Source organism: Dendronephthya gigantea, unplaced genomic scaffold, assembly GCF_004324835.1.
Source record: "Dendronephthya gigantea isolate DGI-Jeju-01 unplaced genomic scaffold, DenGig_1.0 000112F, whole genome shotgun sequence".
Taxonomy (NCBI): Eukaryota; Metazoa; Cnidaria; class Anthozoa; order Malacalcyonacea; family Nephtheidae; genus Dendronephthya; species Dendronephthya gigantea.
Genome location: NW_021163122.1, coordinates 30,152 through 51,769, shown reverse-complemented (window position 1 = coordinate 51,769; position 21,618 = coordinate 30,152). Strand labels below are relative to the sequence as shown.

Below are 21,618 nucleotides of genomic sequence, written 5' to 3'. Positions count from 1 at the left end.
GTAATGTTCTTACAAAGATTTAAGACTTACTTAACAGAATAACACATGCAATTATTTTGAAATTGATAAATATTAACCTACACACTTTTTCTACTGTATATTATAACTTACAACACACAGAAATAACGTCAATAAGATTAAGAACTCCAAAATATTCTTGTTACCAAGAACAAAATGATAATTTCCCTGTCAAGGGTTATACTGAAACGGAGCTGAAAGGGGAAGATAATCGAACATGATTTTCCCCCGATATTTGCGACCGTATAAAACGTCTAGTGTAAACGTCATGTTTTTTAATCAAGTACTCAATCAAAGTTTCAATCACAATTCATAAAAAAAGTTTTTAAGAGTCAGAACGCAAGCTTTTTTCAAAGCTGAATTTTGATCTCCTCATCAAAGCGTATCACCTTGTTATCAAAAACCTTGAGGTCTAATTCTTCTCCAACACTTCCTTCGACTCGGGCATCAGTTTGTCGAAACACAATTCCCCTGGCATTATTGTTGCTGGTGATGAATACCTTCTTCTTCAGTTCGGCCTTTTTGAACTTGTGCTTGCGTTTCACACAATAGTAAATTGCCAAAATGATTAGCAGAACGAGAAAAACAGCGACGCCGACGATAACATAAAAGATAGTTTCATCAATTCCCAAAATTTCGTCATCGCCTGATCCAGGTTGTTTTTCATCTGCAGTAAACATAGAATTTTAAGAACATTTTAAGGTCAAATGCGATAAATCGGATGTGAGACTCAAAAAGTTTAAAGAATTCTAATCACGATACCGAATGAGGGTTACTAATTCCTCTCGCAGATTTAATTACACCCAGAAATTGAGGTTGAGCTTAAAACTTTTCGAAATTGTATTTTAGGTCATGGAACGTCCTGTGGCTGCAAAAGGCACACAATTGTGAAACTCTTTCTAATTTAGAAATAGAGAACATTTTCCGGTTTCTATACACTTATGGAAACACGTTTTCCGACCAATCAGCGCGTGTGTACTATAAATATAATATTATAAAGTGCCTTTTTAAACGGATGAATTGCTATTTCCAGCATTTTAAGGCCGGACAGACTTGCATTTTAAAGCACGCAAGTTGTGTATTACGTGCATGCAAATGTGAATTTCGGAGAAAATATAGTTATGGCATTCTTTGAAAATATTCGTCAATTGCGTTTTCATTGCATGCGATTATCATTCAGGCCATATAAAAATACATCCTTATCATATATTTTTAAAATTATTGATTTCAAAATTTACTCGCCGTATAGAAAATATTCTCTATAATCTTGCAAGTATATGCCTCCGGCTCCCCTTTTCCACTGTCCCCCAACTCCCAAATTAACCGACCCCCAATTCCTGCTCTCCCCTTTTTAAGATAGGGCAATGACAAACAATAATAAGTAATTAAGTAATAATCAAGTAATTAATCAACAATTAATAAATGATCAAGTAATTTATCACACCCTAGACATATAAAGAACGCAATATATTAATAACTATCAATTTCAACTATAACTATCAAAATATCAGCTAAGACGGAACACTCGAAAATTCAGAAAGATTTTTGAAAACAAATATGTATATTACTCAGCAGGCGTTTCCCCGTCGTTTGGGGCCTCTTCGCATTACCCGCATTTCTAATGATGCCCGCGCCAATCGTGCCTAATTTTCCCACCTGCTCGAAGTATTATGAAACGGCTGTGGAGGAGGTAGCTGAGCAAACAAAGTGTTTGATTGACTTAATGTATTGTTTCATTGCTCTATTGTGTTGTTCTCAGTATATGTATAAACGCGAAACGTTCATTATCATTTTCTTAAAGAACGAAAAATACCACTCGCCTAATTTTAAAAACGATATCTCAAAAGTAAAAAAGCTAACTTGAAAAAAATTTCAAGGCAACATCTATCCACTTTTTCATTGCGACTAACTAAAATAATTTAATTTCGTTTACCCTAAGTAAATAAAATAGCGACAGTTTTAATGAGATAGCTCCTAGAAGCTTTACATTGGTTGTTTGTCAACTTATTATTTTGTAGTAATTTCAATTATTCTAGTTCAGCGCAAAGACAAACTTACTTAAAGCGGTCTGCAGTCAGTAACTTTGAATTACAGCTGCATTAAGCTTTTCCCTTCCTATATCACTAAGCAGGTCACTCTGAGTTAAAAAAGAGTTTATGAATATGCATAGTACAAAGAAAAGGCACAGCCAATGATGGAAAATGGACTATTTTTGTGAACACGATTACTATAACCAGTTTTTAACGCTAGAAGGATGGAATTGGTGTTTTTCGTTGAAAATATTTTTTGCTCGCAGTTGAACCTCGAACCATTGAACGTTTTGCACGCTATAAATCACGATCTATCTAAAATACAAAGTCGCTATCTCTCTTAGAATGGACGGAATGCAACTCTAACTTCCAGTTTCGCCTCCAATTGCACTAATGTCTTTAAAGTCAAGCATGAAAAGTTTATCAACTAGGTTTTATTATTACTTTTAGAGTTATCTTGCTCAAATGTATCGGGTACGAGTTCAGTTCGTTAAGAAAAGCAAAAAAAGTTTTGCATACATTCATAAACTATACAGAACAATACAATAGAGCAATGAAGTCAATCGACCCTTCATTATAAAACTTTTCGTTTGATTCTGAAATATTCAGAATAGATTGGAAAGAAATTCACGAATGTAACCCTTGCAATTTCTAAAGCAGGATAAATCGTAATTTTTGTTTCAGTGGACCACCTTAAACTGTAGACTACTGCAACAAGCAATTCTAAAAGTTGAAATGTGCATTGCAGAATGTTAAGTATACTAAAGAGTACTAAATACCAAAAGTACGCAAGTATAATGAGAAATACAATGTATGAATTTAGCGAGAATTAAAATCATATAGCAGCCCATTTTGCTCATATGATGGGTGTGATTTTTTTGTAGTTTCGTGATATCATTTATCAACTCTACCTGTGTTCGAAACTTTTATTTATCTCTACCGAGAACGTCAACGAAGGTCCGACGGATGCCTTCATGTCTAAACGTCTAGAAGTGTTTTCATCTATATTAAGCTGTTGTTACACTAAATGCGATTCGAAGTTGTTAAAAGACGCTGCCATGCTGGTCTTTGGTTATTTAAGAATAACTTTTGTTACCTTTCGCAGCATAAATTTGGAACGTCGTATTCCCAAGTTTTCCGGTTTCCGCCGCTTCCTTCAGAGGTTTTAGAGGATCTTTCACTTTCTTCTCCGAAAATATGAGCGCAAAGGCAACAATTATACTGCCCTTTCTGCTCAAAGCGATAAAACACCATATAAAGAAAAGTGTAAAAAGGAAAAAGAAAGTAAATTCAGCTACTGGGTGTGAAGGATTTTGCGCAATTATTTCCAAAACACAAAGAAAGGGACAATAAAGCAAGGAACGTAATGAAAAATGTGGAAACATATTCACATTCCACGTGCCATTCGTTCGCCTGTAAAACTAGGGGTCCCTGCGTCCCTGATTAAAGGAATACTAAATTGTTTTCCGTGCAGGATAGCGTGATACTGAACGCGGGGTATTGCAAAACACTCGGAAAGCCCTGATTTTTTCTACATAGATTTGCAAGTTTCCCTCGCTTTGGCTACACCCCTAGTTCTCCGTTTATTCAAACGAGGGAAAAATACGTATTTTGCTAGCTGATATTTGAAATATCATGCTTCACTAAACAATTGCCTTAAGTTCACTATGCAGCCTAATTGACGAAAAGTCTAGTGGATTCCGAAATAAAAAAATACCTGAATCTTTCTATAAGAACATAGCTAAACCCAGCGTAACTTCTGTAAACGTCCCTTATCTTAATAACATAAATAAGAACTTGTTAGGTAAAGCGCAGAAAAATTCATACACGAATTACAGCCAGCATTACCGGTGGATTAACCAATTTTGGTGAGAATTACAGAAAACTCGTTCTCATTGTGTTATCATATTACTTATCATACTGTATATCATTATAATTTTACGCAGTGCTCACTATCCTTATCTTGCCCATGTCCACAAAAAAATAACATACGAGCTTGTAACTAAATTCGTCAACAAAGTTAACAAAATTTGCCAACTTCGCAATTCACAATACTTTACCACTATAGTAATATATTTCTCTCTCGTCGCCTAGATCTAAGATTAGTCTAGCGCGTAAGGTTCCTCGCCCACCACTCATTATTTTACCTGCGGCCGTTACTGAACACTTTCATGATTACTAACCTCAACAGTCAATCGTGACTCGAGATTTTTATACACCATTGAAGTTTTTATGTTTAGTTGTTCATCCCATTTTCGATTGGTCAACTTCATTTCAGACCTCACCGTGCTTTGGTCTACATAAGAAAAAGTTTAAAATCCATTAACGGAGTAATATTAAAAATATTGTTGTAGTGTCACTGTCGTGAAAGGTGATACATCACCAATCATATGTTTGTATATTTCCGAAATATTCAACAACTATTCGCCGAGGGCAAGAAAATCTGCTTGGGCCATTTGATTGGTCGTTTTTCTTTTTTAATTAATTTTTGCAGGGACTGTTTAAAAAAATATGCCTGTTTCCACTGGCTTGAATCGTTTAACTAATTTGTTGGGTGGGGCATTTCGTTACCTATTGTAACGAGAGAAAATAGATTTCACTGAAAGTTCAAGTCTTTCGGAAACATTTTGTGGGGATTCTAAATGAATGAATGAATGTAGCTATTTCTATAGTTACCCAGTATATATAACTTATAAGTTAGTATAAATTGCAACCAAACCTTCGGTTTCTTCACGTTTACACTGCTTCCCATCTCCTTCAAACAAAGGCGGGCATTGTTCACAAGAATATCCATCGGAATTTTGATCTTGTGAACATTGGAGACCTGGAAAACATGGCAGCTTATCACAAGGATTTCGGCGTAACTCACACAACGATCCCGAAAATTGCTCATGGCATTGACAATAATAATCTGTTGGTAGCACAGGATATGTAACATTCTGCTTTTGGTAACATTCACCATCGTGTTTGCATGGACACTTCATGACAAAGACTTGAAGACGTAATAGACTTTTTGCACCCATTTTGTCTTCGACTTGTATGTAAACGGTTCCATTTTTTGTGACATTTGATATCTTGAGCATTCTTTTCGTGATTTCCGCTGTTGCGAATGTTCCATTTGATAACAAAACAAATTTCAAATCATGTCTTTCGTCGTCTTCCGCATTTAGCAGAATTTCAAAGTCTTTATTTAAAATTGCATATACCAAACTTGGGGTGTCAAATTTCGGGGGCTGATTTTCTAAAAACGAACAATTGAACAGGTTTAGTAGTCATCCGTCAAGAGATATTCAACAAATTCTATTAAAACAAATAAAGAAACTCTGAATTATTAGTGGAATAGCTGAATTTTTAATTATGGCGATAAGGCATCTACGTGTATATCTGCCAAAATATATTCGCCGAAATACGGAATACAAAAATATTGGTCATTAGGTAAAATAAAAAAAACTTGGATGTCAAACAAAAACTTGAATTTTGGTGGACATATTACGTCATACCTATGCCTTCGTTAATTTTTCCAAATGCGCACGATTCAAACCCGTTACTCTAAACTTAATGGTCACGTTATACTTACAACATAGTTTAATTGTAAGTTTCTGCAATCAGCAAACACGAAATTAAATACGTCATTGAAACGTAATAATAAACACAATATTTTGCCGTTCAGACGAAACAGTCGAGGTTAGTAAGTTATTTATCATATGGAACAACGTACAAGTACTCGCGCATACTGTGGTCAGCGCTAGACCAAGCGTTCGGTACTTAATGAAATACACAACATTTTCCCCCTCTTTTTCTTAAAACGTGAATGTTTATATATACTGTTATATAAACTCGACTGAATAATGTTACGTTGCCTGGCTTTTGCTCCCAAATTTAACTCCACCACAAGTTCATTGCGTCACGCATTCTCAATCAACCGGCTAGGGGGTTTTCTTTCGGGACGTGGGTAACGCGGTTCGAACACAGCACTTGCAGTCCCCTTCTCTGGTTCGTTTGTCGTAGTTGAATCACGAGTCTGCGTCCATTCAGCATCAGAAACCGATGACTGGAGCGGTAAGTCCACTGGAATAGGGTCAGGCTCCGTTGGAAGAACTAACCTGGGATTTTCTGGATTGTCCATATTTGATGGGGGACAGGCGCGAATCTTGTCGATATGTCGTTTCAACGGCATGCTTTCAACTTGGACGGTATAAGTGACCGGTCTCAGTTTGTTTAACACCACTCTTCGAATCCACGATGGCTTCTTTGGGTTCTTCCGGTAATCTCGAATCATGATTATATCTCCTACTTCATGCAACCTGGTCCTTTTCTCTTTAGGCATCGATTTTTTTATTACTGGTTCTCCTAGAGAAGGTTTACACACGTCTAATCTCGTTCTCACCTTCCTTCCGAGAAACAGTTCACTTGGTGTAACTTTAGTGAAACTGTGCGGTGTGGTACGGTACCATCATAAAAACGATGCCAGTTTCTGATTTAATGCGCCCGATTCAGACTCCATAGTCTTCATGTCTTGTTTAAAAGTACGAACTGTACGTCCAGCCTCCCCATTTGAACTTAGGTGATACGGTTGCTGATCTAATATGGCGAACTCCATTGTTTTTCAAGAACGTCTGAAATTCTTCAGCTTCCGACACTAATTCTTTGGGAAGCCCAAACGATGAGAACCCGTCTTCGATTTCATCTTGATGACGTCTAACCATTTGGAATGATTATCGACCACGATTAAAAACATTCCCCACAGAAACGGTCCGGCGTAATTGACATGGATACGTTGCCAAGGTGATTGTGGCAACTGCTCTCTGCAGGATTCACACGTCGCAACTTTTCTCTCGATGTCCAGGTTTGGCCACCAAACATGTAATCTCGCAAGGGCCTTCATACGTACCATGCCAAGGTGATTTCTATGTGATTCGTCAAGAATTTCTTCACGATATCACTCGAACTCCAAGGAGCAGACAATCTTCTCGATAGAGATTTCTCCCGCACCCGATAGTACGCTTGTAATTCGCTGTCGGCCTCAATTCGCGGCCAACCACACCTGGTATATTCCGTGACCCTTGTCGTTCCTTGTAGCGCTGGCCATTCAAGTGGCGGATATTGGTAAACCGTTTGCTTGCATTTTTTTCCATAAGTTCTGCTTCTTTGAAAAAGACATCGTCCGAATTTTCGCCTGATGCAGCGAGAGGGAAACGTGACAGAGTATCGGCATTTCCATTCTCTTAAGTTGAACGGTACTTGATGTCGAACTGGTATGCTGATAGTGGATCGCTCATCTCTGAAAACGCGTTGCTGCCAGGACGGGAAATCCCTTTTTTGGACCAAGAATCAGCGTCAATGGCTTATGATCTGTCAGCATATGATCTGTCAGCGATAAATCGTCGTTCGCGCAGGTATTGGTAAAATTTCTAAATCCCGAACACAATTTCAAGGGCTTCTTTTTCTATCATGGAGTAGTTAGGCTCCGCTGAAGTGAGCGTTCTAAAGGCATGCACAATCGGCTGTTCTTCATTCGCACTTCCCATTTGATGGGAAATAACTGCTCCCAATCCGTGGGCAGAAGCCCCCACTGCTAAAAACAACGGCTTCCTGGGTCTTAATGGGTCAACACTTCTGACGACACAAGATGCTTCTTAACTAGTTGACCGACGTTTGCACATTCTTCCATCAAAACCCACTCCAAACCCACACATTATTTGCCAAAAGTCAGTCAAAGGTTGAAGTTAATAGTTAGGTTAAAAGGTTAATAGTTCACAATACCAACCACGATTGCATCCTGATCTCCTTCTTGTTGCTGGGATCTTCGAGCTTCAAAAGGCTTCCACTACTTGTGGTGAGGGATGGATACCCTCTTTATTCACTACGAAAGTAGAATATTTTACTTGGTCTTGCATGAACGAACATTTCGACTCTTTACGTTTGATGCGAAAATCATCTAATCGTTGTAAAGTTGACTCCAAATTCTTCCTGTGTTGTGTATCATCTTTGCCCGTTACTAGAACGTCGTCGAGGATGTAACCTACTCCGCCAATCTCTTGGATTATCTGATCCATAGTGTTTTGATGCATGCATGTCTGTATAGTCCGAGATGCGTATTAATGGTAACCAACTTGCGTGGCTCTTCATCAAGCAGTACCTGTTGATAGGCATGTGATAGATCCAGCTTTGAAAACTTTTGTCCATCATTCAATTTACTGAGAATTTCTTCAGCTGTGGGCAGTGGATACTCTGGAACATCAAGTATCGGATTGAATGTGACCTTATAATCACCACAAATACGCACCGTGTTATCAGGCTTTAATACGTGTACAATTGGGTAGCCCATTTTGCACTACCCACCTTTTCCGGAACTCCTTCTTTCTCCAAACGAAACAGTTCATTTGCGATTTTGTCCTTAAGTGCAAACGGTACGGATCTTGGCTTAAAAACTTAGGCTGGCAAATGTCCTTGACTTTCAGCGATGCTGTGATTCCTTTCACCGTCCGCAGCTTGCCATTGAAGACGAGTAAGATTTCGATAGCCCTCCCAAACTGGGAGGTCACCATAGTGGTGTAAATAACACTCCCGATTTAATTTTAGTTTGGAAAGCGAATTCCTGCCAAGCAATGGGGGCCCCTCCCCTTAACCACTAATAAAGGTAAGTTTATTCTTTGGGATTCATACTCGACTTGCACCTCTGCTTCCCCAACGATAGGAACTCTCTCACCAGTAAACGTTGTAACGTCACCGAACACATAACGTCACCATACATTTGCTCTCAAACAGTTGTCAGGTATTAGGGAAACCGAAGACCTTTGTGTCAAGTTCCATTTCTATGGGGTACGTATTAATGGATATCTTGACTTTTATTTCTTCTCGGCCTATTGCTTTCATGGTGTAAATGGGCCATTCATCAGATACATCCCCTTCAGACGCATCTCCAGAGTCATCAGACTCTTTGGCAGGCACCTTGTTAACTCTTGAAGTCTTCTTTACAACCTTTCCCTTGTTCCCCGCCACCTTTCCCGCGTTTAGTACTTAATGTAATACACAACACCTGCCAGCAGCCAATCAAATTGCAGAACTTACCTAAACAAACGCTTGTGATATAATGATCAGGGAATAATAAATGGTTATATTATACCTCAAATTCAAATTGCACAATCAAAAAACATTATTTGTGCCATGTGACGAGGATATTTTTCGCCGTATCGCATCCCCGACTCCCATTTCCGAGTTGCTGGAGTGACATTAAATTTATCACACTGTGATATTAAATTTATCCACGTGATGTCTCGGGAGAACTACACGAACCCACTGGAAATAATGGCAGGAACAGTGTTGTTGTTTGTTTGAAATCAAGAAATTAACGATTCTTAGTGATATCATCACTTCGGGAAATATTTCGCTAAATCCCCATCACTCTAGGTCTATAAATGATAATTATGTAAGTCGAGCAATATCTGAAGCGCAGTATTCGCTATAACCTCAACGAAACAACGCTCAAATTTCCTTGTATGTATTTAATTTGCTTTTTAACGGTTATTAAGCATCTGAACTGTTGATGGTATCAATAAACTTTTAAAACGACTTGTTCTACACTTGTAAGGTACCAGTTCTTTAGGAAACAGAAGGTCGTATTTAAGAATATGCTAATAGTATGCGAGATCAGATAAATTACCAGGTTGCTGTAAAACATTTTTCTTAAAAAAAGAGGAACCTGATGAGAGGTTTCGTCGCGAAGCCAGGTTGGTAATCCATATTTTGCATTGCTCTAACCTGGATCCTTTCCAACTCTCGCAATTGATAGCCAGGGATATTATAATTCCAAACTTGCGCACCGTACTCCATAATTGGTCTTATACATGTTAAATAAACGGAAACGAGAATCTTGTTATCAGTCTGTGCTCAGTTTTAAAATCCCAAGCATATATACAGTTTTTAACGACTTCGTCAATATGATCGTTCTATTTCAGATCATTGGAGACTAAGCAAAGTAACTAATCATAGAAACAAATCTCCCTATTCGTTCACGCTGTTTTCCCCAGTAAAGAAATTTATTACCCATTCATGTGACAAGGATTATAGTTCTATTTCCATTCTTTCCAAATTCGTGATAAGAGTATTATGGTTTATCCTGCCAAATGCTTTCCTGAGCTCGAACAAAAAAAACTCTCACGCACTAGCTGATTAAGTTTTTAAACCGTTGTCACATATGAAATTGTCCGGCATCCAAAAAATCCCACGCGATACCGCATTGCAAACTTTCCGTCGATGATAATTGTTTGACCCTGCATGCTTACAGCTTACTAACGAACTAAATTGCGTGTTTTATTGTAGTTATTTTATTACTGCTATAGTACTTTCAAATCGCACCTGCATGACTAATTAATTTTCCCAACAATAAAATACATACGACAAAAATCGATACTGAAGGTAAAGTTTTTTTCTGTAAGAATTGGTTAAATTAGAACTACTCACTGCCATCGACTCTGGTACAGTTCTCTCCATCGCCAGTATATCCAGTAGGACAAGGTCCACATTTAAACGAGGCAACCAAATCTGTACAAGAAACTCCAAGGAAACATGGGTTGTCAGCACATTCATCAATCTTGAGCAAAATAAAAATGTTAAAAGGGTTAACGCGGATACTGAGATTTTGTTCTAAAAATATAGACGGTATTCAGCCCTCGTGTTTCATAGGGTACCGTCAAAGTCCCCCCAAATGTTGCCTAAAATAAATACTATAACTATAAACTGCCAGGTTTATTGTGCTAAAAATAGTTCTTTGTTATTTTATGCAAATTTTGCCGCGGTCTAACTCGAGAGTATAAATTTATTAAAAAAATAAACTTTTCGACCATCACAGGCAGCGCTAGATGCGGGAGTGATTGAGATAAATTAATATAGCGCCGTATATCATTATTACAGCGGGTTCCGGTTGAGTGCAGAACAACAGGCGTTCGCAACGCATGTTGGGTCTTTTAAAATCAGACGTTAGAAATTTCAGACGGTTTTTGACGCGCATTCTTGCAGTTTTAAACAACGCATATGATTGGATCCTTTAAAATCCTGAAGTGATTAGAAGATTTGTTTACGAAACAGACTGTAATATTAATTTAATTATGCATATTTAAACTTGGTAGGAAACTTGCGAATTTCCAAACGAAGTGGGAGAAAAGAAGTACCTGTAATTATGTTTGCTATATTTACTATATGTTTACCTCAATTTCACAACGTTGACCGGTGTAGCCAGCAAAACAAGAACACGAGAAGCCAGGTTGTGTATTATTACATTTTCCATTGAGACAAGGTTTAGACATATCGCATTCATTTACATCAACTTCACACAGGGTACCCGTATATTCAGGAGGACAGGTGCACGTGAAATGTCCAGCTCCATCAAGGTACCGATAATCAGGATTGCATTCTCCTCAGTGAATTTATACAGGGACATTCTTTGATGACAACCGACGCACGAAACACGGAGTAAGCACCACATTCGTCTGTGACTTTAAAATGGAATTCTGTCGAATCGTTCAAAGTCTTTGTCCATGTAAACATTCCTCTCTCCGTTAACATAGCTCCAAATGTTTCATTTTTGGCAAAGCTGTATCGAATGGTACGGTACTCAGGATCAATTGCATGTAGCTGAACCCTCAATTGTTTTCTTCGAAACGCGTAGAGGAAAGTTGACGTTGTAAATCGTGGAGGTTGATTATCTTTAAAGAGAAATCGATAAGAGAAAACAAAATTTAAAATTAAAAAGTGAGCAAATCAGATCGGTTGCTGTGACGTAGGGCAAGGTTATGGATCCTGATAGCTTTTCACAAAATGCAACAAAAGAGTTTGTATTTGCGAATTTTCAAAATAATATTACCTGAACACCAATATGATATAGCTTGGCTGAGCTAGGACTTAGCACATTTAGTGTACGAATACAGAGCTTAACTAGTAAACTTTTTAACAACCAGTCGCAACAACCATAATATGCACATACCTCTACGTTTTATCCATGACGTGGTTGAAATATCTGGCACACACTGTTTACACCAGTTATTTGGATGATTTTCGTTTTGCGCAAAACAATGATCAGAAATGAAACAAGCATCGGTCTAAAGTTAAAAACAAAATAGTTTGTGTGTCATGTTTCATGCCAAATTAGTGGTAGCTGATACACTTCTTACGGAGTATATTGAACAGAATTTTTACTGTATTTCTTGTGTCAGTAAGTTTTTAACAAGAGCTACATTATTGTTAAATTAGCAGTATTTTATTGTGAAGTCTCTTATTCCACTGTTCGTTAATATATCGCCTATATATACTATGATTAATTCATTTTATATATAGGTATCATTTGCAGCTGCACAATCTACGAATCTATTTGGGAATAAAAATTATTCCTAATCTTAAGAAGTTACCTAAAATTCTGGTCAACATTGGGACAAAAAATCGCCCAACGTTGTAAAATTTACGCCCGAAATGTTCCCCATCCATTTGCATCAGGATTTTACCTTTTTTGGAAGAAGTAAATTGAAAGATTCCTTTATAATATATGGATTCGAGTTGAGGGTAAGTGGGTCGTAAGTAATACTCCCTGAAATTTACTGTGCATAACTTAACTATATATCGCAAAAAAGGACCTTGCTGGTTAATGTGCATGGCATGATACAGCATGCGTTTCATATTGCCGGCGAATAACATTATTTTTAAGTTAGCATGCAGGTATACTGAAATAATATGCATAACGTAACAACATTGTTTAGTTGAAAAAACGCAGTATTGCATGAATCTCTGAGACGGATTTTAACCTCGCTTATATATTGTTTACGTATGTAATCGTTTCATTAATAAGTTTACCTTAAGGCGACATCTGTAGTTGTATTGCATTCTTGGCAGATAGAGTCATACGTAATGAACAACATGACCGCTTTGGATGCATTTATTCCGTTATTTGAAACTGAGATTTTCAGACCAGCAGCTGTAATTCCCTTTTTGTCATATTCGCCGATATTTACAGGAGATTCCGGAAGAAAACATTTAACTTCAGTGAGGTCAACCAGTTTTCCGCGGTGACGCGTGATGGAATTACTTGGAGTCCAGGCTGATTCGATAACCTTAAGAACGTAAGCACATGGAATAAATTAAATACGCAGAGAAACGTTGGTTAAGAAAGTTCCATGTCTTAAGCTTATGTGTATCTACATGTTCTTTTGCGACATGTTGTCCATTGTATTCTATTCCTTATGATCACATTAGTGAAAGTTAGGAAACACGACATTGCGCCTTATTTAGGCCATTCTAATGTACTTCACGTCGTGTTTGCTATATATTTCGCTATAAGACTGATGGATACGTGTTGACATAGTCCGTAAGTAGAGTTAAAAATCAACAAAACTGATCTGAATTTTAAATCATTTTCTGCCGGCTTATATGCAATATTGGCAATATATAATATACAAGTATAGGTCGACTTAGTAGCCTACCATGCAAAAAGTGGATGATGTTGTAATTTTTTTCGGTTTTGGTTCCGTATGCCTAGTATTAGTATCATATGCACATACGATAGATCGACATGCATGCAATATTGAAAATACAGTCGTAATTTTGTGACTGGTTAGTGAATCGCAATCGTAGCACTTTTATCCCATATAACACCAATATTTCGCCTGAAAACTTACTTTAAACTCCTGAACATGGCATGTCAGATTTCCTGAGTCCAAAAATGGAAACGCATAAATTCCCACATTTTTACATGGTCTTCTTCTGAGATCGCACAGACCAGACTTACGAATACCAGAAATAAATGGGCTATCTTTTAAAGATATGGAGCAATCAGCAGCAATATAATCTTCATCACATGTACATGTTGAGTTAGAACAATTTCCGTGACCAGAACAGCCGTTTGGACATAAAGAGGCTATGAATTTTTTGTTGAGTTTTAGTTTTCCGTCTGTGCTGTTTTCGTAAAATGAAGTGTTCTTGAATATGTTCTTTTTACATGTTTCTTGCAAGGCTGCAAAATTATCGTTGGCCCAGGCAATATTGTCCATAGCCTAAATGGTTATAATAAAGACTATTGCTACAAGCTGTTTTTAAGGTAAGAACGTAACCGGAAACTCTCCATGTTCATTAACTGAATTAATTTTTATCTATTTCGGGTACGAAGCTTGGTCCCGCTGCTTCTCTAATGATATATGATCTCAGACCAAGTACTCAAATTAAAAATTTGTTTCGTAAATTTTTTAAACTTTTTTTGCTATACGCGTGAACAAACACAACCTATTGGTAGACAGGGTTAAGCTATAATCGGCTTTTGAACTGGCCCCAGGCATTCAAGTTACAAGAAAAAACATCTCCTTTGAGTTTTGTTTTCGTAGCGTTTCATTGGTCGAGAGCGAATCACGCGAGAGTGACAAAACTTTGATGTCGCCAGTGCGACCCCCTGCAGAGTGAGACAACGTGCTATCTCATGGGAAATAACAACTTTTATCCATTTGAAATTATGTCTTTTATGAATAGATATTTCGTTTTTTGGTTTTTCTTTGACAAGTGGTATATAATATAAAACTTATTTACCGAAAACTCAGAAAAAATATTTTTTGAGGACCCTCGACCATCGATATTACAAATATTGACAGGTCTTGGGTCCTCAAAACATAATGTTTCCGTCGATCGCAGTAAATAAGTGGTAAATATAAACACTTCATGGTAGCATGGCCACTGACCTGAATATCTGATACACATTGTTCAACCACGGCATTTATATCCACACCAACAATATTTTCACAGTTCGCCCCAGCTTTTGTATAACGAATCTTCCTATTACAAATCTCTCTAACTTTTACTTCAGTGAGTCCACTTGGTGTCGGCCATGATGGAAGCTGGGTAGAGTTTTGTTGCAGAGGATTAAAGGGTGGGATATCATCTTGATCATCTATATCATCATCTCTTGATTCCGCATCTCTCTTTTCTAAGCTTTCACATAGCCCTAAACAAAGTGAGGATATGACACCATGGTGTCAGGGGCGGCGGGACATAACACATTTTGGGGGGTCTAATTTTGGAATTTCAATGCTCTAGATCTTCGGAAATGGCCATTTCAAAGTCTTACTTGCCGCTTTCATCGTAGTTTTTCATGGGCAAACACAAACTGAAAACGGCACAGGGCGTGTAGCGATATCTTCTACATTTGAAAAATCATCTCTCAAATTCTCAAAATAATTTCCAAACAAAATGGCGGTCCGAAAATAATAACAATTTACAACCACGAATATTCTGCTGTTAAAGACAACTATGAATAATAATAATATAGGATATCAAATTCTTATTAGGATTTAATACGCCGGCGAGCATTAATTTGACGACTTCATGTTAACGTAGTTTGTATATTTGCTCTCCCATTCTGACATTCTTCATGAAACTTTTAGGGGGGCTAAACCCCCAAGATTTGTAGTGGTACAGCATATATCCCAAAATCATGTACCGATTTAAATGAACCTTGTTTCATTTCGATAACTTTATATATACTCATTAAGAAGCCATTTTGAGTCAAACCGGAGTACTTTTTTAAAAGACATAGTACTGATGTGGTTAAAGGTTTGGCCTGTGGTTAAAGGTTAAGAGAACCGCATTATATCAGGAATCAGCAACTTCACCATAGTCTACAAGCTTTCTGTAGAACCCAGGAATCGGGCTCCAAATTACCAAATATCGAGTCTCACCAGTTAAGTAAGTCGTATAACATTAGTTTTCTTACCCGCTTTTATGCCTGAATGATGTTTTCCATCTTCGGATGGGAAGCACTCTGCTATCGCTTTCTCTCCACAAACACCTTTCTCACCCCCACAGCTACAAATTTTCCAAATTTACAATCCTTTAGATGTTTTTCTTCGAGAATTTTATTTACTTTGTAACTGAATATACCTGGGCCATGAATTCTGCAAGAGACGAAGATCGAAGTAAATCAAATTAGGTAAAATTGGTGCAAACATTTTTGCTATTTGTAGAATTACTCCTTCAACACTGTCAATACTGGTTATCAAGAGAAAAATGCACCAGACTTCCTGCTTTTAGCGACACTCGCGAGAAAAAAATTTGCCGCCATTTGCCATGTTGTTTTCGGCTCGTCACAATTAGGGTGCGTAGACGTTTTAATACACCATAACAATGAACTGTCTATAAACCCATTCATTGATTTGAATTGGGAATTCGCTATAGGTTGAAGTAATATAGGCTGACTTTGTATTGGAAACAAATAGTTTCTAAAGGAGTTAAACGTTGTTCAAACGTTGAAAATACAGATTAAAAAGCAAATGGAATCAAGGATCGAGACATTACTGAATTCACATTTGTTTAGAAATTGAAAAGCAACCTACATGCCCTAGTTTAATTCTCATCCTTGAGATTAACAATAATGCGTTATATTCCCCGAGCCGGTGCGGAGCACCGTGCGAGGGTACTAATTCCACCCAGAGAATTCCACCCACTCTTATTTTATCGAATTAAACTTTTGATGACGTAATCTATCTCATTCTCGACCGCGCAACATTTTTAACACAATTGATTGACATAAGAACTTATGTTACTTACTGCATGCACATTTTTTTTTAATTGACAGTGAGATAATAACAACGACTTATAGGATTGTTAATCCAGGTATTTAGTTCTGAGAGGTGATAAATATTTTCAACTAATTACTTATTTATCCTATAATTATACGATATGTCATACATAAAAGGAAAAGCGATTAACGATTGTAAATGACCGAAAAATATATTTACCCTGGATAGGAAGGGCTAACCGACTGTATAAGGCTTTACATCATCCTTTAAATTAAACTTTAAAAAGAGTTCTTAAAAGTGTACTTTGGAGTTTTGATAAAACTAATATCATTTTGAAGCTTATAGTCGCTGAAAAATTGCATAAATTCAATAATGAAAAAAATATTCGCACCAAAGGTAAATAACATTATATATTTACACAAAGCTTAGTGTAAGTATTACTATGGATAATAAAGAGCGAATTATTTACAAAAGTTTGATGATGTAAGAGATAGAAGTTAAAATAGGAATTAACCATCTAAGAGTGATTTGTTATAAAATTCGGTCATAGGCTTGTAAGAAACTATTTTTAAATCTATCAGTCCTACATTTAAACAAATCCAAACTCTCGTTATTGTGTATTAAACGTCCATGTGAATCGTACCTCGTAGAAGGCATGAAATGAGACAATTTCGACTTGATTGAGTTTTAAGATCATTAAAAAGTTTCACACACAAGCGATGGCGGTTATCTTCGAGATTCGGGCACTCGGTTTTAGCAAGAGTTTGACGATAAGATAATTCTGTGCAAATAATACGAAAGAACCTCTTTTAGATACATTCAATCTTCTCAACAAGATAAGTTGGTAGGCATGAATGCCAAACGGCACATTCATATTCTAAAATAGGACAGACAATTGCCATATATGTTTTTATCAAATCGTTTATGGAAACTCCATTACGTTTCAATGTGCGAATAATATACAGAAGTTTTCCAGCTTTTTTTGTTATAGTGTTCACGTGTTCTCCCCATTTGGTATCAGCCTGGATTTGTAGATCTAATAATTTATCACTTTTCACCACTCAATTGGTATTCCATCAATGACTAGTTGGGATAGGTCAGATGGGTTACGTTGGAAATTTATCCTTAGTGCCTTAAATTTTTTTGGGTTGAGCTTCATATGATTATCATGGGTCAAATTTAAGATGTGATCTAGTTCAAGTTGCACGACAGATGAGCTATGTTTTCATAGAACTTCGGAGATGGTAATGTCATCTACATATTTCCAATGGTCAGAGTTTAAGGTTCTTAAATCATTTATCATTATCAGGAATAAAATAGGTCCTAGTTTAGTTCCCTGTGGAACAATAGCATTTGCTTTTGCCCATTCCGAGATTGATTTTCATACTTTAACTCTCTTCTTTCGATCTGATAAGAAGTTGCATCATGGGATGAGAGATTTTCGAAGCCCAGGTCGATCAATTTCGTTATTAGTATATTTAGATCAATTCTGTGAAAAGCCTTACTGGAATTAAGTAGGACAATCAAAACTAGATAACCACGAATGGAACATATCCGGTAAGCATAAGGTGGACGACGAAATTCAGAGACACCCAAATTGTTTTGAGTCGATTTTATGCCCGATATCGTCTATGATCCATTCGACCACAAATTCTTCCAGGATTTTTGTTATTCAAGCCGTTGGGTGGTATATCTTTCGGGATTGCATGGGGAAATATTGGCGGCTTTTCACAAACTTGGTAGGGGTAGATAATAGGTAATTGTTCAGCAGCAGGTAAGAATGATGGTAATTTATTCAAAATAAATGGTGGGATTTCTTCATCAATCGAGATAAAAAACTGGTTCAATGTTGTCACTAACTCATCGTCACTCAGAACAGATCCGGCCCATCCTCTTCAAGGTAGATTGGTGTTGTGTTGCTTGATCTACAACCAAGCTTCTTGACCAATTTCCACCATGATGTGCTGTCACTCTTCTTAAGATGATGCATTTTACTACAATAATTTTTTTTCCTTAGTTCCACTGCCGATTTAACTTTGTTTTTATAACAACGCTAGCGGTCAGTGTTTCCAGAGGAAAAGGCTCGCTGACGTGCAATGATCAATTGCTTGATTGAAGTCGTCATCCAAGATTTATCATTAGTATGAAGTTTAACCGACTGTAGAGGAAAAAAGGTGTGTATAGCATGGGTAATAGACTCTGTATAATCCGAGGTAATTTCTTCAATGGTCCCTTCGAGAAGGAAGGATTCCAGTCAAGTGACATCAACCATCGGCCAAAGGCTTGTCGTCGAGATTGGGAAAAGAGACGCCCCTGGCGCTTGATGACCTTGCCATGTGATATGGCATGGGGCTTTATTATCACGACGCTAATTAATAACATTATGATCAGATGTACTAACAGGAGCTAGAATTGAAGGCGCTTTATAAAATTGCTGCATGTTGGTGATTACAAGGTCAAGAATGGCTGAACCTCGCGTTGTGTCTTTCACAACTTGGTGCAGGTTTGGCTATTCCAGATATCCGAGATATCTAGGTTATTAGAATCTCCGAGTAGTACTGTACCATAATCGGGGGATTATTACAGATGTTAGCGAGGGATTCTATTAAATAACTAACGAGGTCACGTTGTTCTTGCATCGATTTGTCTGGAGGATTGTATATGACCCCTACAGTGATACCAGAAATCGACCTAGGGAGACGATGACCTCTCAGCCACAAGGATAAACATCCATACAATGGGTTTTCCAAGTCAGTCAGCCTCTTATAAGGAATTAGATTTGAAACATAAGCGCGAACTCCCCCGCCTCACCCGTTGGGTCTATTTCGGCAGGTTATAGTTTGGAATGGTTAGAATATCGTTATTAATCTCGTCATGGTGCCAGGACTCAGAGACTACTGCTATATCGATACTTCAAAAGAATTACGAATTCGTCGATTTTAAGAAGTAATGGTATAAAGGGTATCAACTGTTCCTCCACTCAAAATTAAGAACCTTTATACCTCTAGAATTTACCTACATTGAGTGAAGTGCCAAAAATCATAATCAATTTACTTTTGTTTAAAGTATTAAGTAAAATACGCTTGGAAGAATATGTAGTGGTAAAAGGGTAAGCTATAAGATCTGCATCTGTTCAATTTTGTTTTTAAATACGACGAATTATTAAAAATCTCGAAAACATCTTCATCTTCTATTGCTAAGTCTAAAATCAGTTAAACGGCATGCTGCATATTCCGGAAAATTTCAGAGTATCGGTAAGAAAAACCTACCGATTTGTTTCTCCAAATTGATGTTCCGTCCCATAAAAATCGTCGTCGGGCTTTCCATTATAATTTCCACATAAACCTTGACTATGGTGACCGGTATTTTGGTTATTTTGGTTGAATGGAGTTGGGGCTTTAATGTAGGTGCTAAGACCCCAGAACCAACGCTTTATTGTCACCATGACTCCCGAAGGCAAATATACCTATAGAAAATAATTACTATAAATTTACATAAATATATATATATAATATATATATATATTATAATATATATATATATATTATATATATAATATATATATAATATATATAATATATATATATATAATATATATATTTATATATATATTATATGTAATTGTCTTATCCAGACTGATTTCTTTCGTAAGCTATATATATCTTTTCTATGATAAGTAAACATAAATATATGAATATACACCTTCCGATGAAGCGGTATCAGTTAATGATCGAAGCCGTTACTAGGAAGCAGTTTTTCTGCGCAAAACAATACACACACATGCGTTTTTTTGGGGAAAGCACTCCTATAGGATGTAATTCTTTGTGGTCAATCTTTCATCCCAAAGACTCGTTCTTATATGGCCTTTAAATCGTTCTCCTGGGATTTATATTCTCCCGATTAGGACTCTGCAACTGCGAACCAGCGCATGATGTCATGTATGCGCACACGCTACATACCATGAAAGAGGTAGCCGAAGACATCAACCTGACCAACGGCACACGTTAGTTGGACTGTATACGATTCGACTGATCTATGATTACAATAACTTAATGCTGAGTCTATGGGCTTGAACGTGACAATCAGGAGCGCTTCTTCCCAAGCCCGAACTTGTATTTTTATTTATTCGATTACTAAAGCAACATTATGACATACATTAATTTTAGACTATATAGTGAAGGAGTCACTATATCGTCGTGTTATTGGCTCGTCTGTATAGATTACAGATAATGGTTATATACTGTCTATACTATCAGCAATATGTCACCCAACAGAGCCGAAGAAACGTTAAGTTGAATAACGTTAGTCTTAAGCATGTTATGAGATCTGTAACCTGATAAACTGTACTGAGGCATAGGTATGAATAGTGACTGCCATACATACGTCATGTGGCAAATGCCCCTGTTATGTATTCTGTTCTGTTATGTTTGAGTGGTGGGAGGGTGGTTCAAATTTTTCGATTTGACGTAAGTAATACCTTTATTTTGCAAACTGTATCTTTGAGCAGAGCGATTGGAGCGCCGGTTTGATGCATGTCTGACATGCCACCCGCAAACATATGTATTTTGCCAAAACCGAAGACACACCTTGATATGAACGTTTCCTCATTATATAACTTTATTTTAAGATTGATATACTAAAATAGCTTATATATCGAACATTCTACTCATATATAATTCTAAACACAAGTCGCGTTTTCGAAGTTTCTTCGGAAAATCTCTTCCAAACCCCAATATTCAGAAGAAATTCTCACCACAGATAATTCTTATTTATTCATTAGTTCCTTTTTAAAATTGGCTTTGTTTTATATGTAAATAATATCTAGCAAACAAACCGAGCACGAGGTTGCGCACGACGAGTGCGAGACACACACCGTTGCCGCCGATACTGAAACACAACTTATCCCGGTACTGACAGCCATGCAAGCGAGCATGGATAGACAAAACATGTTCATTGAAGGCATATTTAAGGAAAGACAGGCCGTGGAGAAACAGCCCCGCGCTCCTGATCGCGTCGATCTAGCT

General features: G+C 37.2%; 1 pseudogene; it reads right to left on the bottom strand.

Annotated features, from left to right (window-relative positions):
* Positions 1-217: 217 nt before the first annotated feature.
* LOC114535188 lies at positions 218-20,054 on the bottom strand (annotated as a pseudogene).
* Positions 20,055-21,618: the final 1,564 nt, after the last annotated feature.